This window comes from Euprymna scolopes, chromosome 11 (genome assembly GCF_053919585.1).
Source record: "Euprymna scolopes isolate OS-2025 chromosome 11, ASM5391958v1, whole genome shotgun sequence".
Lineage (NCBI taxonomy): Eukaryota > Metazoa > Mollusca > Cephalopoda > Sepiida > Sepiolidae > Euprymna > Euprymna scolopes.
In genome coordinates, this window is record NC_136492.1 from 5,357,122 (window position 1) to 5,375,451 (window position 18,330).

The window sequence follows — 18,330 nt, forward strand, 5'->3', positions numbered from 1 at the left end:
TGGAGAATTGCATCAGCAGTGACATATCTACTGAAGCAGTAGAAGGATTCCACCATTTTTTTCTAGATTGATGTGACTCTTACACGGAGGAGTGCCTTTGCTGGAATTGATGCCTCCGTTCGGTCTCAAGACACAGTGGATGCCCCAAGTAGGGGTAACTGTGCGTGTAATTGGGAGGCAAGGGTCGCACTATCCACAACCACACCTCTCCTGAATCGGCACTGCTTGAGTCCGGTGGCAAGAAGTCCAGGATGGCTGGAAACAGTGCCAAGAAAGCAGAGAGCACATACATCACCTGGAATTCCTAAATGGTCACCCATCAGTGTGTCAGCATGATTATCTCGTATTGTATATGTTTGTTCTTATCCTTATACTCGCAATACTTCCAAAATTGTGAATGTTTCGAACTGTCAGTCAGAGAGAATATTTGTAGGTTGACATGACATTTGTTTTTTTTTATGCATATTTTGCACTGATGAGTGCCTCTACGTTATAGAAATAATAATAATAATAATAAAAAAAAAAAAAAAACATATATGCAGAGAACTACTCTATATATATAAAAATATCAGTAATGGACTGAAACAATTGTATGCATGTATTGTTAATTTCGATGTGCAGCAATTTTTTTTTTTTTTACCAGAGAAAAAAGTCAGCTTAACGTTACATAAAAATGGGAACATTCGAAAGAAACAGGGCAAAAATAAAGGAAAACTTTGTCTGACATTAGGTGCTGAACTGAAGGAATTAATTAAAGATTGTCTTTTACAATGTTGTTTTGTTTTTTTTTATTTGTATTGAACTATGTAGCACAATATTACTTTCTGAATATTTATTAGTACTTATTAATTTATCTCAATTTGGGTCTATATTTGAAATACAATGGATATTATTTTTATGAAAATGTTAATGAACTCATATTTACTGCGTGTTGTTAGTTTTTCTATCCAAAAACTAATTTTTTTTTTTAGATCAGTAATGGGCCGAAACAATTGTACGTATTTTTAATAAAGCTGAAACCGTTTTCGAAATGAGCATAAAAATGTGTACCTGTTCCTGGTGAAGTGGTATGTTATAAAAAGTGTATATGTATATAAATATATATATTTATATATATTCTGTATCCTAGTTGTCTGTATAGTGGCTAATGCAAGCACGATCAAATATCATGAGATATTTTTTATGCAGATGTTTTTTTTTTTTTTGTTTTTTTTTTTTTTCACGTTAATGTTTTATATTACACGATTGCTCATTGGTGATAAGAATTGCAAGCCTTTTTTTGGTGTGCTTCTCCAGAATTTGCTCTATGGTGACAAAACAAGGGGAGGGAGCCTGTGTGATGTATGTGCCTGTGACAGAAAGAAAATATCGTACTCCAAAAATTACGTAAACTAATCAAGTTTTGTTTTTAAATAAGAAAATCAAATTTTGTGACCAAACAACTAGCTTTGGTATTATGACGAAAATAAAGGGAAATAACTCCAAATACTTAGATTTTAGAAAGCCATTTTTTTTACATCTTCAAGTCAAATCTAAACAAGTTCTTGCGGAGCCATCTCCTTAAATATTCAAATTATATAAAATTTCCACAACTATCGATTACTATGCTGTTGTCTCGATGACTACCGTATGCCCATTAACCCTTATCCTCGAGTGGCCTTTGGGCCTTGATAAGTGATGAGTCTCTTGTAAAAAAAAAAACAAAAAAAAACATGGAGAACATTGGAAAAACTCAAACCCGCTTAAAAATGAATTTTCTTTATAAAAAATAAAACTAGTTGATTAATTTACATGATTTTGGATGTACAATATATTTTTTTTTTTGTCACTACATTATACCGATTTTCCTTTTTTTTTTTCTTTTTTTTTTTTCTTTTTAAAAACATAGGTGCAATTCTGGACAAGCACACACTTTTTGTAATACACACACACACATATATATGGGTATGATCAATTGACATAAAATCACAAGCAAACCAAAGAAATAAAAGAATAATAAATTTAAAAAAAAAAAAGGTAACTGTGTAACCTACTATTTCATATTGGATGATTTTAATCCTAATGTCAGTACTTTTTTTTTTTTTTTTTTTGTACAAAGGAGTCCCCACTTATCAAGGCCCGAGGGCCACTCGAGGATATGAGTTAATGAATGTACAGTGGTCAATGGGGAACATGTCAGTCACCAATAGTAGTGGAAGTTTGGTAAATTGGATACATCAAGAATTTGTTCATGTTGGACTTGAAGACGACCATATTGTAGTCGGACTTGAAGACATCCAGGTTGTAGTCAGGTGGAAAGCAGGAAAACGGAACAGAGTTCCACAGGTGTACAGTTGTAAGAAAGAAGCTTTGTTCATGGAATCTACATTTAGATTCAGGCACAGATAAAGAGTGGGGTAAATTATTGATAGTGGTTTCAGAAAGACGAGTGTTTTTAGCGAAAGTCAGGCTGGGGGAGGGGGGGGCATAGATTGCATCTCAAATGAGCACTTGCCATGAAAATAATGGTAAAGTAGAGACAGGCTCGCAACGTCTCTTCTGTGAGAAAGAGGTTCCAGGGAAAGAAAAGAGCATCTATTTTGAACTCTGTCAAGGCAGGATAAGCTGCGTCTAGCAGCTCCTGCCCAGATGTGGCAACAGTACTCCATCCTTGGACGTACTTGGCTCTTATACATGTAGAGAATTGCATCAGCAGGGAGATAACGATCCCACTATTTTCCCAGACTTGAACCCGTGATCATAGAAATAAAGTACTTTTCTGGATATTAAGACATTTTTTTCAAATGTATTACTTTATGAATTTCAGTGGTCATCGCCATTCTTAACATGGGGAAAGGGTGGGTGATTGTAACGATTTGTGTTTTTTGTAATAAGGTTCTCCCAGCCGTTTCCAGTTATTAAAGTCATTGGGGAAATTGCACGTTCATAAATGCACAAGTACTCTAATTTTTTTTTCTTTTGAAACAGAATTTTTTCATTGCTCATACTAATAAATATTTATTAAAAAACTAGCAGGGGTACCCGGCGTTGCTCGGATGTTTCGAGGTGTGTGCGGTTTTGAGTAAATCAAAACAAAAGAATAAAGTACCAGAAGTGTCTTCCTGAGACTGTTCATAAAGTTCCCGTTGTCGACTTCTTTTTCTGGTTGCAAAAAAAAACAATCAACAACTTTTTATCGACATTGTTTCACTGTTTATGAATATTGAAATACTACACATTAATAATATGTCAGTTTTAATCACTTTTATCGACATCTTAAAACTTTTCTTACTCTGTTTAAATGACAACGTTAATGTTTATGAATATTGAAATAAAATAAATTAGTAAACATTGATTAATATCTTTTTTTTTTACTGTTTATGTGTGAATGTTATCGAGTGTTTCTTGTCTGATATTGAAATATTATATATATGAAATATTGAAATTATTCTTATATTGAATATTGAAATAAAAGACATTACTACACATTTAGTAATAATATCTTATTGAATATTGCAATAATACTTAAGTTTAATTAATGTTATTTTCTTTTATAATAGCATTCTAATTTGAAATGACGACGTTTGTACTGTTTACGAATATTAAAAGAAAAATAATTACTAAACATTTATTAGTAAGAAAATGGGTGCTAGTGCACTCACTGATTATCCGCGCTAGTGCACTGATTATCCGCGCTATATTTGAGAAAATGCTATTAAAAAAGAAAAAGTCGATAAAAGTGAGACATAAACAGTAAAACATTGAAAAGAAAAGCTATTAATAAATGTTTAGTAATGTATTTTATTTCAATATTCATAAACATTAACGTTGTCATTTACAAAGAGTAAGAAAAGTTTTAAGAAGTCGATAAAAGTGATTAAAAGTGAGATATTAATAATGTGTAGTCATGTATTTCATTTCAATAATAATAAACATTTACGTTGTCATGTAAAAAGAGTAAAAGAAGTTTTCAAAAGTCGATAAAACTGATTAAAAGTGAGATATTAATAATGTGTAGTAATGTATTTTATTTCAATATTCATAAACAGTGAAACAATGTCGATATGAAGTTGTTACTATGCCAACGAAAACATGTCCTTACAAAGAAAGAAAGAAAATAAAAGAACGGAAGGAAAGAGCAAAACGGAAGTTGTGTTTGTGAAAGTAAGTTTGGTGCGTTTCACGTAAATGTAAATCCCGGTTTTCATAAAACTCTAACCATGCGGGTTATAACGAAATCGAAGTAATGTAATAGTGAATTCAATTCCAGGTAACGGATTGTGTTCTGTTTTAATTTAATTTTATTATAATAAATGCTTTATAAATTGTGTTTATGTTTTATGCTATTCAATGGCAAAGTAACCGTGGTTCGTTTCAGCGTAAGTCCAGACCAGTTTTTAGATAAATTCTAACCGGTGATCGGTTTTAAATGTCTCCTGTGAACGTTCTGGAACGGTGTAAGTGAGTGGCGGTGGTAGGATGAATTTGGTAGAGAGAGTATACTTTACTACTTCCATTAAATGTAACCGATTTTTACAGTGGACTCTCACCAGACAGAATATAGGAAACTCTGATCAGCAAGATAATGGACAGCTAATAAGCCTATAACATACGACAGATGTCGCGATTCAGTTTGTGAATTATATGGCTGCACCAAATGTATACAGGTGCAGTCCTATAAATGTCAAAGTCGGAGGGGAAAAAATGAGTTCATTTTATTTATATAGATAGATAGAAGATAGATAGATAGAAAGAATAGAAGAGAAGAGAAAAATGAGTTCATTTTATTTATATAGAGATAAAAAAATTAGGCTCTATCATTATTTTCATTGCAAGTGCTCGCCTGAGCTCCAATCTATGGTCCCCCCTCTTGCCAAACTTTCACAAAAAAAAACACTTGACTAGCTACAACCACTATCAACAATTTCTCTCACTCTATCTGTGCTTAAATCTAAATGCAGATTTCATGAACAGAGTTTCTTTCCTTAAACTGATAGCCTGTGGGACACTGTACCTGTTTCCTGGCCAATTACAATATGGTAGCCTTCAAGTCCAATATAAACAAGTTCTTGTTGAGCTGTCCCTTTAAATAATCCAAATCTATGCCGTTTAAACCATTAACGATCACTGCACTATCACCTTACATTCATTAACCCTTATCCTCGAGTGGACTTCGGACCTTGATAAGTGGTGACTCTCAAGTAAAAAAAAAAACAACAAAAACTTATAGATTCACCCCCCCAATATAATTTTACATTTGCCAAAAATATATGCACATATTACAGATAACAAAAATGACAAAATCCACTATAAAACAACCAAACCAAACACTACAAACTAGCGATTGAAGATACAAAGAGCTTGAAGAATAAAAACCTTCTACAAAATAACTGGATGAAAAGGGTTGATATGCCGTAAAACAAAACAATCAACCAGCACTCTCCAAACTGAAAACCAAAAAAGTGGTTCTTCCACAATAGTGCACAAGTGCCGAAAAATTTATTAAAGTTATGTAATTATTTTTTTTTATTAAAGTTATGTAATTATTTTTTTTTATTAAAGTTATGTAATTATTTTTTAAATTAAAGTTATGCAATTATTTTTTTATTAAAGTTATTCAATTATTTTTTTATTAAAGTTATGCAAATTTTTTTTAAATTAAAGTTATGCAATTATTTTTTTAAATTAAAGTTATGCAATTTTTTTAAAAATTAAAGTTATGCAATTATTTTTTTATTAAAGTTATTCAATTATTTTTTTAATTAAAGTTATGCAATTTTTTTTTAAATTAAAGTTATGCAATTATTTTTTTATTAAAGTTATTCAATTATTTTTTTAATTAAAGTTATGCAATTTTTTTTTTAAAATTAAAGTTATGCAATTATTTTTTTAATTAAAGTTATGCAATTTTTTTTAAAATTAAAGTTATGCAAAAAAAATTTTATTAAAGTTATTCAATTATTTTTTTTTTTAAAGTTATGCAATTATTTTTTTATTAAAGTTATTCAATTATTTTTTTCATAAAGTTATTCAATTATTTTTTTTTCTTAAAGTTATGCAAGTATTTTTTTTCTTTTTTTTAATTTCTTTACTTGAATTTTTATCACAAAAGTAAATAAAATTTCTCATTGTTGGTTCATGTTTTTTTCTTCTAATATCAACAATTTTAACAAGAAATTATGGTATTATTTAAAAATCCATTCTGATCATTGGGAGGGCGTTTTGTAACTATTTTTGAAGCTTTTCTATCACCACTGAGCAGCATCATTGTCACGTCTGTTTGTCAATATCCCATGATATGTTTTCGTCTTTTAAAGATATTCCATATATCAACTGATTTTTTTTATAACCATGATATTGATAAGTGATAATAGCGTTTGGTTTTATTATAATTATAAATATACAGAAAGTACAAAAAATTCTCTATGATGTACATACCTATCGCAGAACGAACATGTCATATTCCAAAAGTCATGTAAATTGATCAAGTAGTCTTTATTTTTCATATGTAATATGTTTATGCAGGTTTTGTATGTCTAATTATAGAGTCAATTTTCTATCGAGTCTTATATATTAGAAAGTTGTGATTTCAAGAATAAAAAAATACATCCATATGACTTGGGTGCATCAGCTTGAATCGAAAACTTATGATGAATTCTTGGTAAAATTATTTATTACAAGAAATGGAAGGTCATAACAATTAAACGACAGTCAATCAAAAGAAAAAAGATGTAAGTGTAACACAGAAGATAACACACAATCTATCGTATTAATATATAGAAAAAATTCTATGAGTAAGTAAAAAGGGCCTGTCTCGCATTGACATCTTGAAAAAAAAAAGGGGGGGGCAGATAAGTCTACAATGATTCAAACTTGCAAAATCCACCTTGTAATACTATTGATTTTAAATCGTTAAAAAATTATTTTCTTTATACAAATATAACTACTTGATCAATTTACATAATTTTTGGAATGTGATATATCCGTTCTGTGATGTGGGTACATACATCATAAAGATTTTTCTGTAGTTTTTTTTTTTTTTTTTTTTAAATGAAGTTGAATTCTAAATAAGTTTTTCAGTTTTTAAGCATAGAACATACTTTTTGAACATTTCAAAAATGGAAATTTGTTTTTTGTCCAGAATTTCCCTTTATATTAAAAAACAAAACTAAAGAAAAATCTGAATGATGTACTTACCCATGATGGAAAGAAAATATATTCCAAAAATCATGTAATTTGATCAAGTAGTTTTATTTTTAAAGAAGAAAATCAAATTTTATGAGTGTTTAAGGAGTCACTGTCATTTTGAAGAAAATATATATCAGGTTGACAAGAAGGTTTTTGTGGTTTTTAACTTTTAAATTCAGATGAACATATCTCGGCCCAAACAAAAATTTATTGATTAAAATAAGCGCTGTCAGAATCAACACACTTTTGCCAACGTAAAACAAATGTATTTATGCCAGCAACAAAAAAAATCTTGTGTTGTGGTAGTGATAAAGTCGCTGAAGGCATTTCTTACACAGAAAGTTGTCAAGATGCTTGAAAAAGTAGTAGTTGGTTGGTGAGAGGTTTGGAGAGTATGGGGAATGAGGCAGAGTTTCATAGCCCAGTTCATTCAACTTTTCAAGGTCGGTTAAGCAACCTGCAGTTGAGCATTGTCCTGGGCCTTTTCTGTTGACTAATGCTGGGTATTGTTGTCGAAGTTTCTGATGCATTTCATCTATTTGTTGGCAGTACTTCTCTGCTGTAATGGTTTCGCCCGCATTCAAAAAACTCATGGATGAGACCGGTTGCAAACCACCAAATAGTCAGCATGACCTTCTTTGGATGCAACTCTGACTTACGAAGGCTGAGCATTGCCGGTTGTCGTAAAAAAACTCACTTTTCATTGCAAATCACAACCCAGTTGAGAAACGGGTCGTTCTTGTTGCATAAAACGAGGGAAAATGACACTTCATAACAGCATTTCTTTTGGTTAATGTTCAATTCATGAGGCAGGCACCTACTTATCAAGTTTTTATGTCTTTCCAATCTCTCTTAACTGGTTGGAAATTGTCGTATACATTACATCTAATTTAGAAACAAGTTTTCAAACAGTTGTGCGTGGATTCGCTTCGACTAAGGCTCTTAATTGATCGTTGTTAACATTCAATGGCTGACTACTATTTCTCACCACCACAAAATTTCTTAAACCACCATTGTGCTGTGCGTTCAGTAGTGGTTCATGGGTCAAATGCTGTGTTGGTATCGTGAGCTGTTTCAGCAGCTTTTCGGCCTAGCTTGAATTGAAATAAGAAAACTGTCCGAATTTGCTTTATTTTTCATCTTGTATTCAACGTTCTGAAAAGAAGACGTAATTGTTTTAAAACAATTGTAATTTAAACGGTTAGAACGTTCTATGAAATGATGTATTAATTAAAAGCATTATAACAAAACTTATTTGAAAATATATCATCTGAAAGCAAAATTGAAACTTCTGCAAGAACTTTCGCATCAACCTAATATATATATATATATATATATATATATATATATATATATATATAAAGCTTAATGTCTATACTATACCACCCGTGACCCGTTGGGTCAGTACGTTATATTAGCTATGGAATTCATGTATGAGCGTGACACTTGTGGCATAAAGAAATAGTTTTTTTTTACATAACAGAAGCATTTCTATGAAAGTATATTAAAATGAAAAAAGAATATAGATAGATTTCTATGAGTCGTTCTGTTTATTATAATTGTTATTTTTTTTAAATTACAGTTACTGAATTATAAGTGGTTGGTCATACTTATCGGTAAATATGCACTGAACAGGTATCATAATCCTTATTATAGTTAAATTCAAATTTTGATATATTTGAAAATATATCATCTGAAAGCAAAATTGAAACTTCTGCAAGAACTTTCGCATCAACCTAATATATATATATATATATATATATATATATATATATATAAAGCTTAATGTCTGTGTGTGTGTCTGGTCACGAATAGGCTCCTATATGGTTGACTATTTTAAAAAACTGATTGCATATAATGATAGAAGATGTATCGAGACACAGGAATGGGTATGTTTGATCCTGCAGAACGGTGGTTCATTAAAATCGTGGGGTCTGCATTCGCGCCTGGTCCACAAAGTATGAAAATAAAAAATTTAAAAAGTAAAAAAAAAAAACGTTTACAAGTGTTTTTGATATAGATGTACATAATACTTTGATAAGTATGTTTTAACTTAAATAGGGATGGTATAATAAAATTGTGGGGTCTGCGTTTGCACCTGGCCTCCATAGAATGGAAATAGGCACAAACTTTAATAAAGACTTTTGATATCTATCTGCGTAAGTATGCTTCGATAATTATGTTTCAGTTTGAAAAAATATGGTATAATAAAATGATGGGGTGTTCATTCGCGCCTGACCTCCATAGAATGAAAATATGTCAAAGTTTAACAAGGTTTTTTAATATAGATCCACAGAATATTGTGATAAGTGTTTCAGTGTGAACAGGTATGGTATAATAAATTATGGGGTTTATCTATTTTATTTTTACTTTCATCATATTTTGCTTTGGGTTTGATACCCCCGAATTCGAAGCTATCTCTTTACAACTCTTCCTTTTCATAACCTATCATAGTTTCATAAATCAGAGTCCATTTTCTGTAGGCTGTTTTTAACCCAGTCAACGACGGGTACTTTTGCTAGAGTATATATATATATATATATATATATATATATATATATATATATATACATATATATATATATACATATATATATATATATATATATATATATATATATATATGATTAGTTTTTTTGGAAAAAGAATTCCAGCAGAGTGCTCAATTAAAAGGAAAAATCCAAATTTTAAGAGCGTATTTATATTTTGTGTACAGAAAGTTGTTAGTTGAGACAGATCATTGGTACTCTCGGTTTCAAGCCCGATAATAAGGCCCGTTTAAGGTATCCTTATCAAGCTCTCTTCAGCCAATATTCAAATATTGGCTGAAGAGAGCTTGATAAGGATACCTTAAACGGGCCTTATTATCGGGCTTGAAACCGACAGTACCAATGATCTGTCTCAACTAACAACTTTCTGTACACAATATATATATATATATATATATATATATATATCTATATATTTAGTAATGTGATTATATTATATATCTAAATTACAACAAGCACTTTTTCTTTTCTGTATTTTAATTAAACTAGTAATTTCACTATTACATTAAAATACACTCTGCTCTTTAGACTATTGTTCTAATCTCCTTTATATATATATATATATATATATATATATATATAATCTCAAGGAATAAAGGGAGATAATTCAGCAATTAATTCATATTTAATAGATTGTTGTAATGCCTACGAATCCCCATTCATCGTTTAAAAATGATTTTCTTAATGAAAAGTAAGACTACTTTATCAATTTACATGATTGTTGGAATATGATGTTTTCGTTTCATCGCAGGTTATGTACATTGTACAGATTTTTCTTCATTTTGTTTTTAATATACAAGAAATTCTGTATAGGAACTGAAAATTCAAACTTCTATAAAACTTTTTTACTTTTCAGTTGCCGCGTTTTTCTATTTCAAGTTATGGTGCTTTTGCAGTATGATTAGTTTCAAATGCATTTTAGACAAAAACATTGGTGCAACTACATTATAATAGCAAAAATCGGAAAGTAAAAAATCGATAAAAAGAAAAAAAAAAAAACAATAGCATTTACTGTCTTTTTATGTCAATTTCAACTAAAAGCACTGATATCTACATAATTGGCATGTCAGAAGTATTTAAATATTACCGCGTCATTTAAAACAACACAAGTTTTCAATCTTTATCATCTAAAACCCCTGCCATATTCTTTTGAGAACACATGACATAAAAACAAGGGAAATAACTCATATTTATCATTTTTCACACACAATTTATTTTTTTAAAATTGGCAATAGTTACACGCTATTTACCTTCTTTGCAAACTTTCTAGTGTATTTTTTTTTTTTTTTAGCCAAACATTATTTCACTGATTTTCGTAAAAAAAAAAAAAAAACGTCTATCAAGCATGTGTATGCAGTGCAATGATGTATAGAAATGAAAACCTGGTCAATGAGGGTTGAGGACATGTGTTGCATGAAAAGAAATATGAGAACGAGGTGCAACTATGTTATAATAGCAAAATTCGGAAAACGAAAAAAATCGATTTAACCAAACCATAGTATCTACTGATATTTTTTGTCAGTTCAACTAAAAGCGATAATATCTACTTAATTAGCATGTTAAAAGTACTTAAATATTACCGCATTATTTTAAAAAAGTGACTTTTCAATCTTTATCGTAAAACAGCGTTGCATTTTTCTTTGGTAACGCATGACAATATATCAGATTGACAAGAAGGTTCTTGCGGCTTTTAACTTTTAAATTCAGATGAACCTATCTCGGCTTAAACAAAAAAATTTTTAATCGAAATAAGCACCATTAGAATCAAAACGCTTTTAACCAACGCAAAACAAATGTACTCCCGCCAGTAACGTAAAAATCTTGCATTTTGATGGCGATGAAGTCGCTGAAGGCATTTTAGATATTGGTAAAGTTTTTGAAGCATTTCTCATGCAGAAAGTTGTCGGGATGCTTGAAAAAGTAGTAGTTGATTCGGTGATGAGAGGTCTGGAGAGTATGGCGGATGAGGCAGAGTTTCGTAGGCCAATTCGTTTAACTTCTGCAGGGTCAGTTTAGTAACGTGTGGTCTGGCATTGTCATGGAGGAGAATTGGGCCTTTTATCTGTTGACTAATGCTGGGTGTTGTTGTCGAAGTTTCTGATAGATTTCATTCATTTGGTGACAGTACTACTCTGTCATAATAGTTTTGCCTGCATTCAAAAAACTAATGGATGAGACCAGTCACAGATCACCAAACACTCAGCATGACCTTCTTTTGGTGCAACTCTGGCTTCGGGAAGTGTCATGGAGCTTCGTCGGCATCTAGCCACTGAGCTGAGCATTGCTGATTGTCATAAGGAACCTGCTTCTCATCACAAGTCACAACCTGGTCAAGAAACGGGTCGTTCCTATTGCATAAAAGAAGGGAAGATGAAGCTTCTTAACAGTGGTCTTTGCAATCTCTCTCAAATGGTTGGAAATTGTCGTATACGTTATGTCTAATTTAGAAGCAAGTTCTCAAACAGTCATACATGCATTGGCTTCGACTAAGGCTCTTAATTTATCGTTGTCACCATTCGATGGCCAACCACTTTTGTAATCATCTTCAAGACTGAACCTCCACTTGCCAACTCAGGAGATTGCACACCTTTTGCCACCAAAATTTCATGTGCCGCCACTCTTACAGTGGGATCCATAGTCTGTCAGGACTGAAAGAAGCTGCCACTGTAACATGACAATTAACCCTTTATGATCTGAATTATGATGTCAATGATTAAAAAAAACGTTTGTTAATTTTAGTTAGTTTAAAAGGTAATCACACTATGATTGGCTTCAAACTGGAAAAAGTATATTTCAATAAAACAAAATGACATACTGAACTAATAAGTACAAGGCGTGTTTGAATCAATTCCCACTTTATTCATGCCGTTATATTCATTTATTTATGACTGAACAAATTAGTTAAACCAGGTCATAAAGGGTTAAATAAAGACCATTTATTTGTCTTGAAATTAAAATTCGATTCTCATTACAATAGTGTAGTTGCACCAAAACATTATTACGTGCTTAGGTGTCATGTCAGAATCAGTAATAACTTAAAAAAAAATGATTAAGTAGAAAATAATTACAATTAAAAATGAAATTTATTGGATTATACAGTTTTCTCGTGATTGTTAAAGAGTCCTTAAAATCCAGGGGAGGTAACTGCAGTGATTTTGACAAAATAATTGTAATCTGCGATTTCAAAATACAAAATGGTAACCTGCTAATATCTACAAGGTGCCTTCAATAAGTTTCCAGACGTTTTTGTACAAGCATTTAAAATTGTTGCAGACTCTTGAAAATTCAGTGTGTTATTGCTATACATCTTATGAGATGACTGACCAATTTTGTGATTTCAGATTCAAATGAACAGCTACAGCAGGAATTGGAATACGCACTACTAAAGCCTGATTGTCACAGCTGATGAATTTACAAAATTGCAATCTGGATGTGCGGACATTTTGGAAGAACGATATGCAATAAAATTCTGTTTTAACTTTGGAAAAAAAGATGCCACGGAAACGTATGGAATGCTTTAGACTGCTTTTGGACCATTTTGCAGCAATATAGCATCAGTTTTTGAGTAGCATAAGAGATTCAAGGAAGGCAGGGAGTCTGTGAGGTATGATGAGAGGTGTGGGAGGAATACGGAAGTGTGAACACCAGAGTTGATTGGCCAAATAAAACATTTCATGTATAAGACATAATCTTCCTAAGCAAAACTAGCATTAGGCTGACCACTTCCCTTGACGAGTTCATAATTAAAGGATACTCTAACAACATCTAAATCTGACTCCCGAGATCGCCATGGACATGAAATATGTGCCTACATTAAAGATGGCTTCCTGTGTGGTAGAGATATCTCCAGAGAAGACCCTAATTTACCTTATATGTGCTTCCGGGTTGCACTTGCTTACACTACTGCATTTATATTTGCTCTTTATCGCCCCCCCCCCACAACAGCGCAGTTACTATCCTTAAGAGCATATCTGAAAAAATTGACCACATCCTGTCTGCTCACCCTTAAGCTAACATCCACATTTGTGGTGACTTCAATGTCCATAATGCGGAATGGCTGACCCACTCTAACAAGACAGATGATGAGGGGAGGTTCTGTCATGATTTTGCCATTGCCTATGACCTCACCCAGATTGTCCACGAACCCACCCAAGTGCCCGATACTTCTGGTCAGTATGCTAGCCTTCTAGACCTTTTTCTCACAACTTCCCTTGAGCTATGTTCAAGTTCCTTTCTGTCTCCTCTGGGATCTTCCGACCACGCAGTTGTATCAGTTAAGATAAAAACGAAATGCAATAAGTCTGGAGATGTACCTCTCCACCGTACTGTATATCGATACTCTACTGCTGACTGGGATAGCTTCCGTACACTTATATCCGATCTACCACTGCATTCCATGTTTAAAAAGGATGTGTCCTCCATGGTATCAGACCTGACCGAATGGCTAATTGTAGGCATAGACCGATTCATACTATCCAAAAAATTCCAACAAAAACCTAACAGCCAGCCATGGTTCTCCCCAGAATGTGCTGCTGCCATCGCGCACAGAAATCACTTTTTCCATAGCTACCAACATAATAGATGCACTGAGACTAAAGCTGCCTTCAGGAATGCCAGCAACCACTGCAAAAGAGTAATAAAAAATGCAAGAGAGCTATATGCTCAGTCCGTTAAATCCAAAGTAGCTGAGCAGCGGCTTGGTTCGCATCAGTTTTGGCAAATAGCAAACAGGATCCTGAACAGAAGCGTGCGTTCTATCCCAACCATTATCAATGGACCAGAGGTCATCTCGTCTGCATCAGATAAGGCCAAACTATTTGCCAAGAACTTTGCAGCTTATTCTACCCTATGCGAAGAAGGCCATCAACTCCTCGTATTTCCTTCTATAACGGACAACACGCTCTGCAACTTACAAATATCTGTGTGTAATGTTGCCAAGCTAATCAAGAACCTTGATTCCAGTAAAGCCATTGGCTCTGACGGCATTCCAATCATTGTGCTGAAAAATCTTCAACTAGAACTTGCCTCCATACTTACAAAACTCTTTAAGCGTTGCCTTAAAGAGAAGTGCTTCCCAACACCCTGGAAAACCTCATCAGTATGCCCTGTATTTAAGAATTCAGGTGATAAGTCATCTCTCTCTCAGTACAGACCACCTCAGCAAAAATAACTTTCTTAGTGACATGTAATATAGTTTCCGTTCTGCCAGATCTACAGATGTGCTAACTGTTATATCTCATAGGATTAGCGAATCTCTTGACAAAGGCTTCCTCTCTAGGGCAATTGCTCTTGACATATCAAAGGCCTAGTTCACAAGATTTCCAGCTACAGTATAACTGGAAATGTTTTCTCTATCATTAAATCATTTCTTTCCGATAGGCTCATAAGATTAGTGGTTGATGGGCAGAAATCAGAGACCCTCAATATTAATGCTGGAGTCCCTCAGGGGTCCATCCTAGGCCCAACTCTCTTCCTGATATACATCAATGATCTCCCAAAACACATGCTTAAATCATTCATTGACATCTATGCTGATGACACGACCATCTATGGCAACACATCAAAAGCTGTAAATGACGAAGTTCTCTCAGATTCTCTCTCCTCTGATCTTGTGCGCGTGGTACAGTGAGGGAGGAGGTGGCTGATTACTTTTAATGCATCTAAAACCAAGCTCCTATCTTTACATCATCAATGCTCTGATCCCCATCTGGCATCAATTGAAATGGATGGCTCTCATCTAGGGGAAGCTCCATGTTTTGATAAGCTTCTGGGCTTGACCTTTACTCCTGACCTGAAATGGAATACGTGCATCAAGTCAGTTGCCAAGGTCGCTGGAAAAATGGTAGGATCCTTCTACCACTCCAGAAGATATCTCACCCCTGATGCAATTCTCTATCTGTATAAAAGCCAAGTACGCCCAAGGATGGAGTACTGCTGCCACATCTAGGCAGGAGCTGCTAAAAATAGCCTATCCTGACTTGACAGAGTACAAAATAGACTTTGTGGCCTAGTGGGTGATGCCCTTTTCTCTTCTCTGCAACCTCTCTCCCACAGGAGAGACGTTGCAAGCCTGTCTTTGTTTTATCGTTACTACCATGGCAGGTGCTTGTCTGAACTCCAATCTCTGGTCCCCCCCCCTCGCCAATCTTTCACGATAAATACCCGTCTAGCTGAAACCACTGTCAAAAATTTTCCCCACTCTTTATCTGTGCCAAAATCAAAACGTAGATTCCATGAACAAAGCTTCTTTCTTAGAAGTGCACGCTTGTGAAACTCTGTTCCGGTTTCCTGTTTCCCACCTGACTACAACCTGGATGTCTTCAAGTCCAATGTAAACAAATTCCTGATGAACCGCTTCCTTAAGTAAGACACTTTATCAAATCTCCAACATTAACCTACTGTACACATAATAACCCTTATCCCCGAGTGGCTTCCAGGCCTTGATAAGTGGTGACTTCCTTGTAAAAAATTTTTTAAAAAATAAGAACCGTCGTGTGTCTATAAAGTCAATAAGTGTACAGTTTGCATCAGTGTGGGAACTGTACATAATTATTCGCAAGGAACTGTTTCCCACCTGACTACAACCTGGATGTCTTCAAGTCCAATGTAAACAAATTCCTGATGAACCGCTTCCTTAAGTAAGACACTTTATCAAATCTCCAACACTAACCTACTGTACACACAATAACCCTTATCCCCGAGTGGCTTCCAGGCCTTGATAAGTGGTGACTTCCTTGTAAAAAAAATTTTTTTAAATAAGAACCATCGTGTGTTTATAAAGTCAATAAGTGCACAGTTTGACGTCAGTGTGGGAACTGTACATAATTATTTGCAAGGAACTGAAGATTTGTGTGAAGTTTGTCCCAAGGGTGTCCAGAGAAGTTCAGAAAGAAAGACGTTATGGGCATCAAAACATTTCCTTATCCTCCCTATAGTCGAGACCTTGATCCCTGTGACTTTTGGTTATTCCCTAAGCTAAGGGAAAAAATCTTAGCGGCTGTCATTATGAGTAGGGCTATGACAACAGCATATTCTTTTCATTGTTTTGACTCTCGAGTATATATCCGACACAGTTGGACACAATAAATCAACAGAGAACCCCATCACTCTACATAAAAGCATATAAGATAGCAATATCTTGAGAATGAAAACAAAGAAAAGAATATGCTGTTGTCATAGCCCTAGTTATGAGACAAGAAAGAAAACATTAGAGGCTGTCATTATGAGACAATTGATGAGGGTCACTAATACACTCACACAAGGGGACTTCCATGGGTTACGACAAGGGCATTGCAGCCAGAAGAGATTACTTTGAAGGGGGCTAGAGTTTCATGCGTATACTATCAATAAAAGTGCCCCCCCCCCTCTCCAAAAAAAAAGTCTGGAAATTGAAGGCACCTCATGTTTTTTTTTGTTTTTTTTTTAAATTGTTTTAGTAGATACTCAATTATTTTTCGTAATTTTTGGAATTTTTACTAATTTCTACATGACACTTAAATACATAATTCTGTTTTTACTTAAATGCATTTTTTAAAAATCATATTATTCTACACAAGCACCCAAACTATTATACACCACATCATCATATTCAGGTTAACGCCCGTTTTACATTCTGGCATATTTGATGGCTTTTATAAATTGACTTCCAAACTAACCTATCTCTGGCCAGGTCTTTATTTATCCTTCCTTCCTTCAGGTCAATTCTTGCTATTTCCTCCTAGGTTTCCCTTGGTATTACCCTGCCAACTGACCTTGCTACCTTAACTGTTCTGCATCTATTAAGACAAGAACTCTCGTCTAATCTTTAAATCTGGCCACACGAACAAAGTTTTAGTTTTAATCTTCCTCTGAGGTCATCAGATCTAGGCTTGTCTTTAACACTCACATTGCACATCCATCGTATCATTTCTCATGTCATGCAACATATGTCCTCAACCCTTATTTCACTTGTAGAACACGTCCTCAACATTCACTGGCTGGACTTTATTTGCATGGAGAGAAATGATATAAAACCTTTGCGGCAGAGATGTGTAATGTAAGTGTTTATGATAGACTTAGATCCAATGACCTCAGAGGTAGATTAAATTTGTACTATATAGGTATATATAGGTACGTGTGATGCAGTGTGATGAGATATGAAACTGAAATTTGACCAGTGTGAGTTGAGGATATGTGTTGCATGGAAAGAAATATAATCAATGTGTAATGTGGGTGTAAAAGACAAACTTGGATTAAATCCGAACAATATAAGTAGATGCGTCCAGAACAGGAGACTTTGTTGGTTTGGTCACATTGAAAGTATGTTAGAAGTGTAATGTGAACAGACATCTTGCTGTTAAACTCCCTGCATAGTACCCCTGCAACTTAGGTCCCTGATAGTAGCCCCTTACATCAAAGTGGCAATATACCTTGTTTTCCGGTGAAAATGTGATAATAAAAAAAAAAATAGGAATGATAGTTCTTAGTAGATGTAGAACACGAGTAAACAGTTGGAACAGGAGACTTTATTGGTATGGTCACATTGAAAGATTAGATGAATGTGTCTGCTTTAGTAAATGAGATGCCAAGGTCAGTTGACCAGGGAATGCAGAGGAAAACATGAGAGGAAGTGATG

The 18,330-nt window shown here is 33.7% G+C and overlaps 1 protein-coding gene across 2 annotated transcripts in view; it reads left to right on the forward strand.

Annotated features, from left to right (window-relative positions):
* The window catches only part of LOC145287748 (sodium leak channel NALCN-like), a 275,430-nt gene that overhangs the window by 124,855 nt on the left and 132,245 nt on the right, over nt 1–18,330 (forward strand). The gene's annotated exons all lie outside the window — the stretch shown is intronic.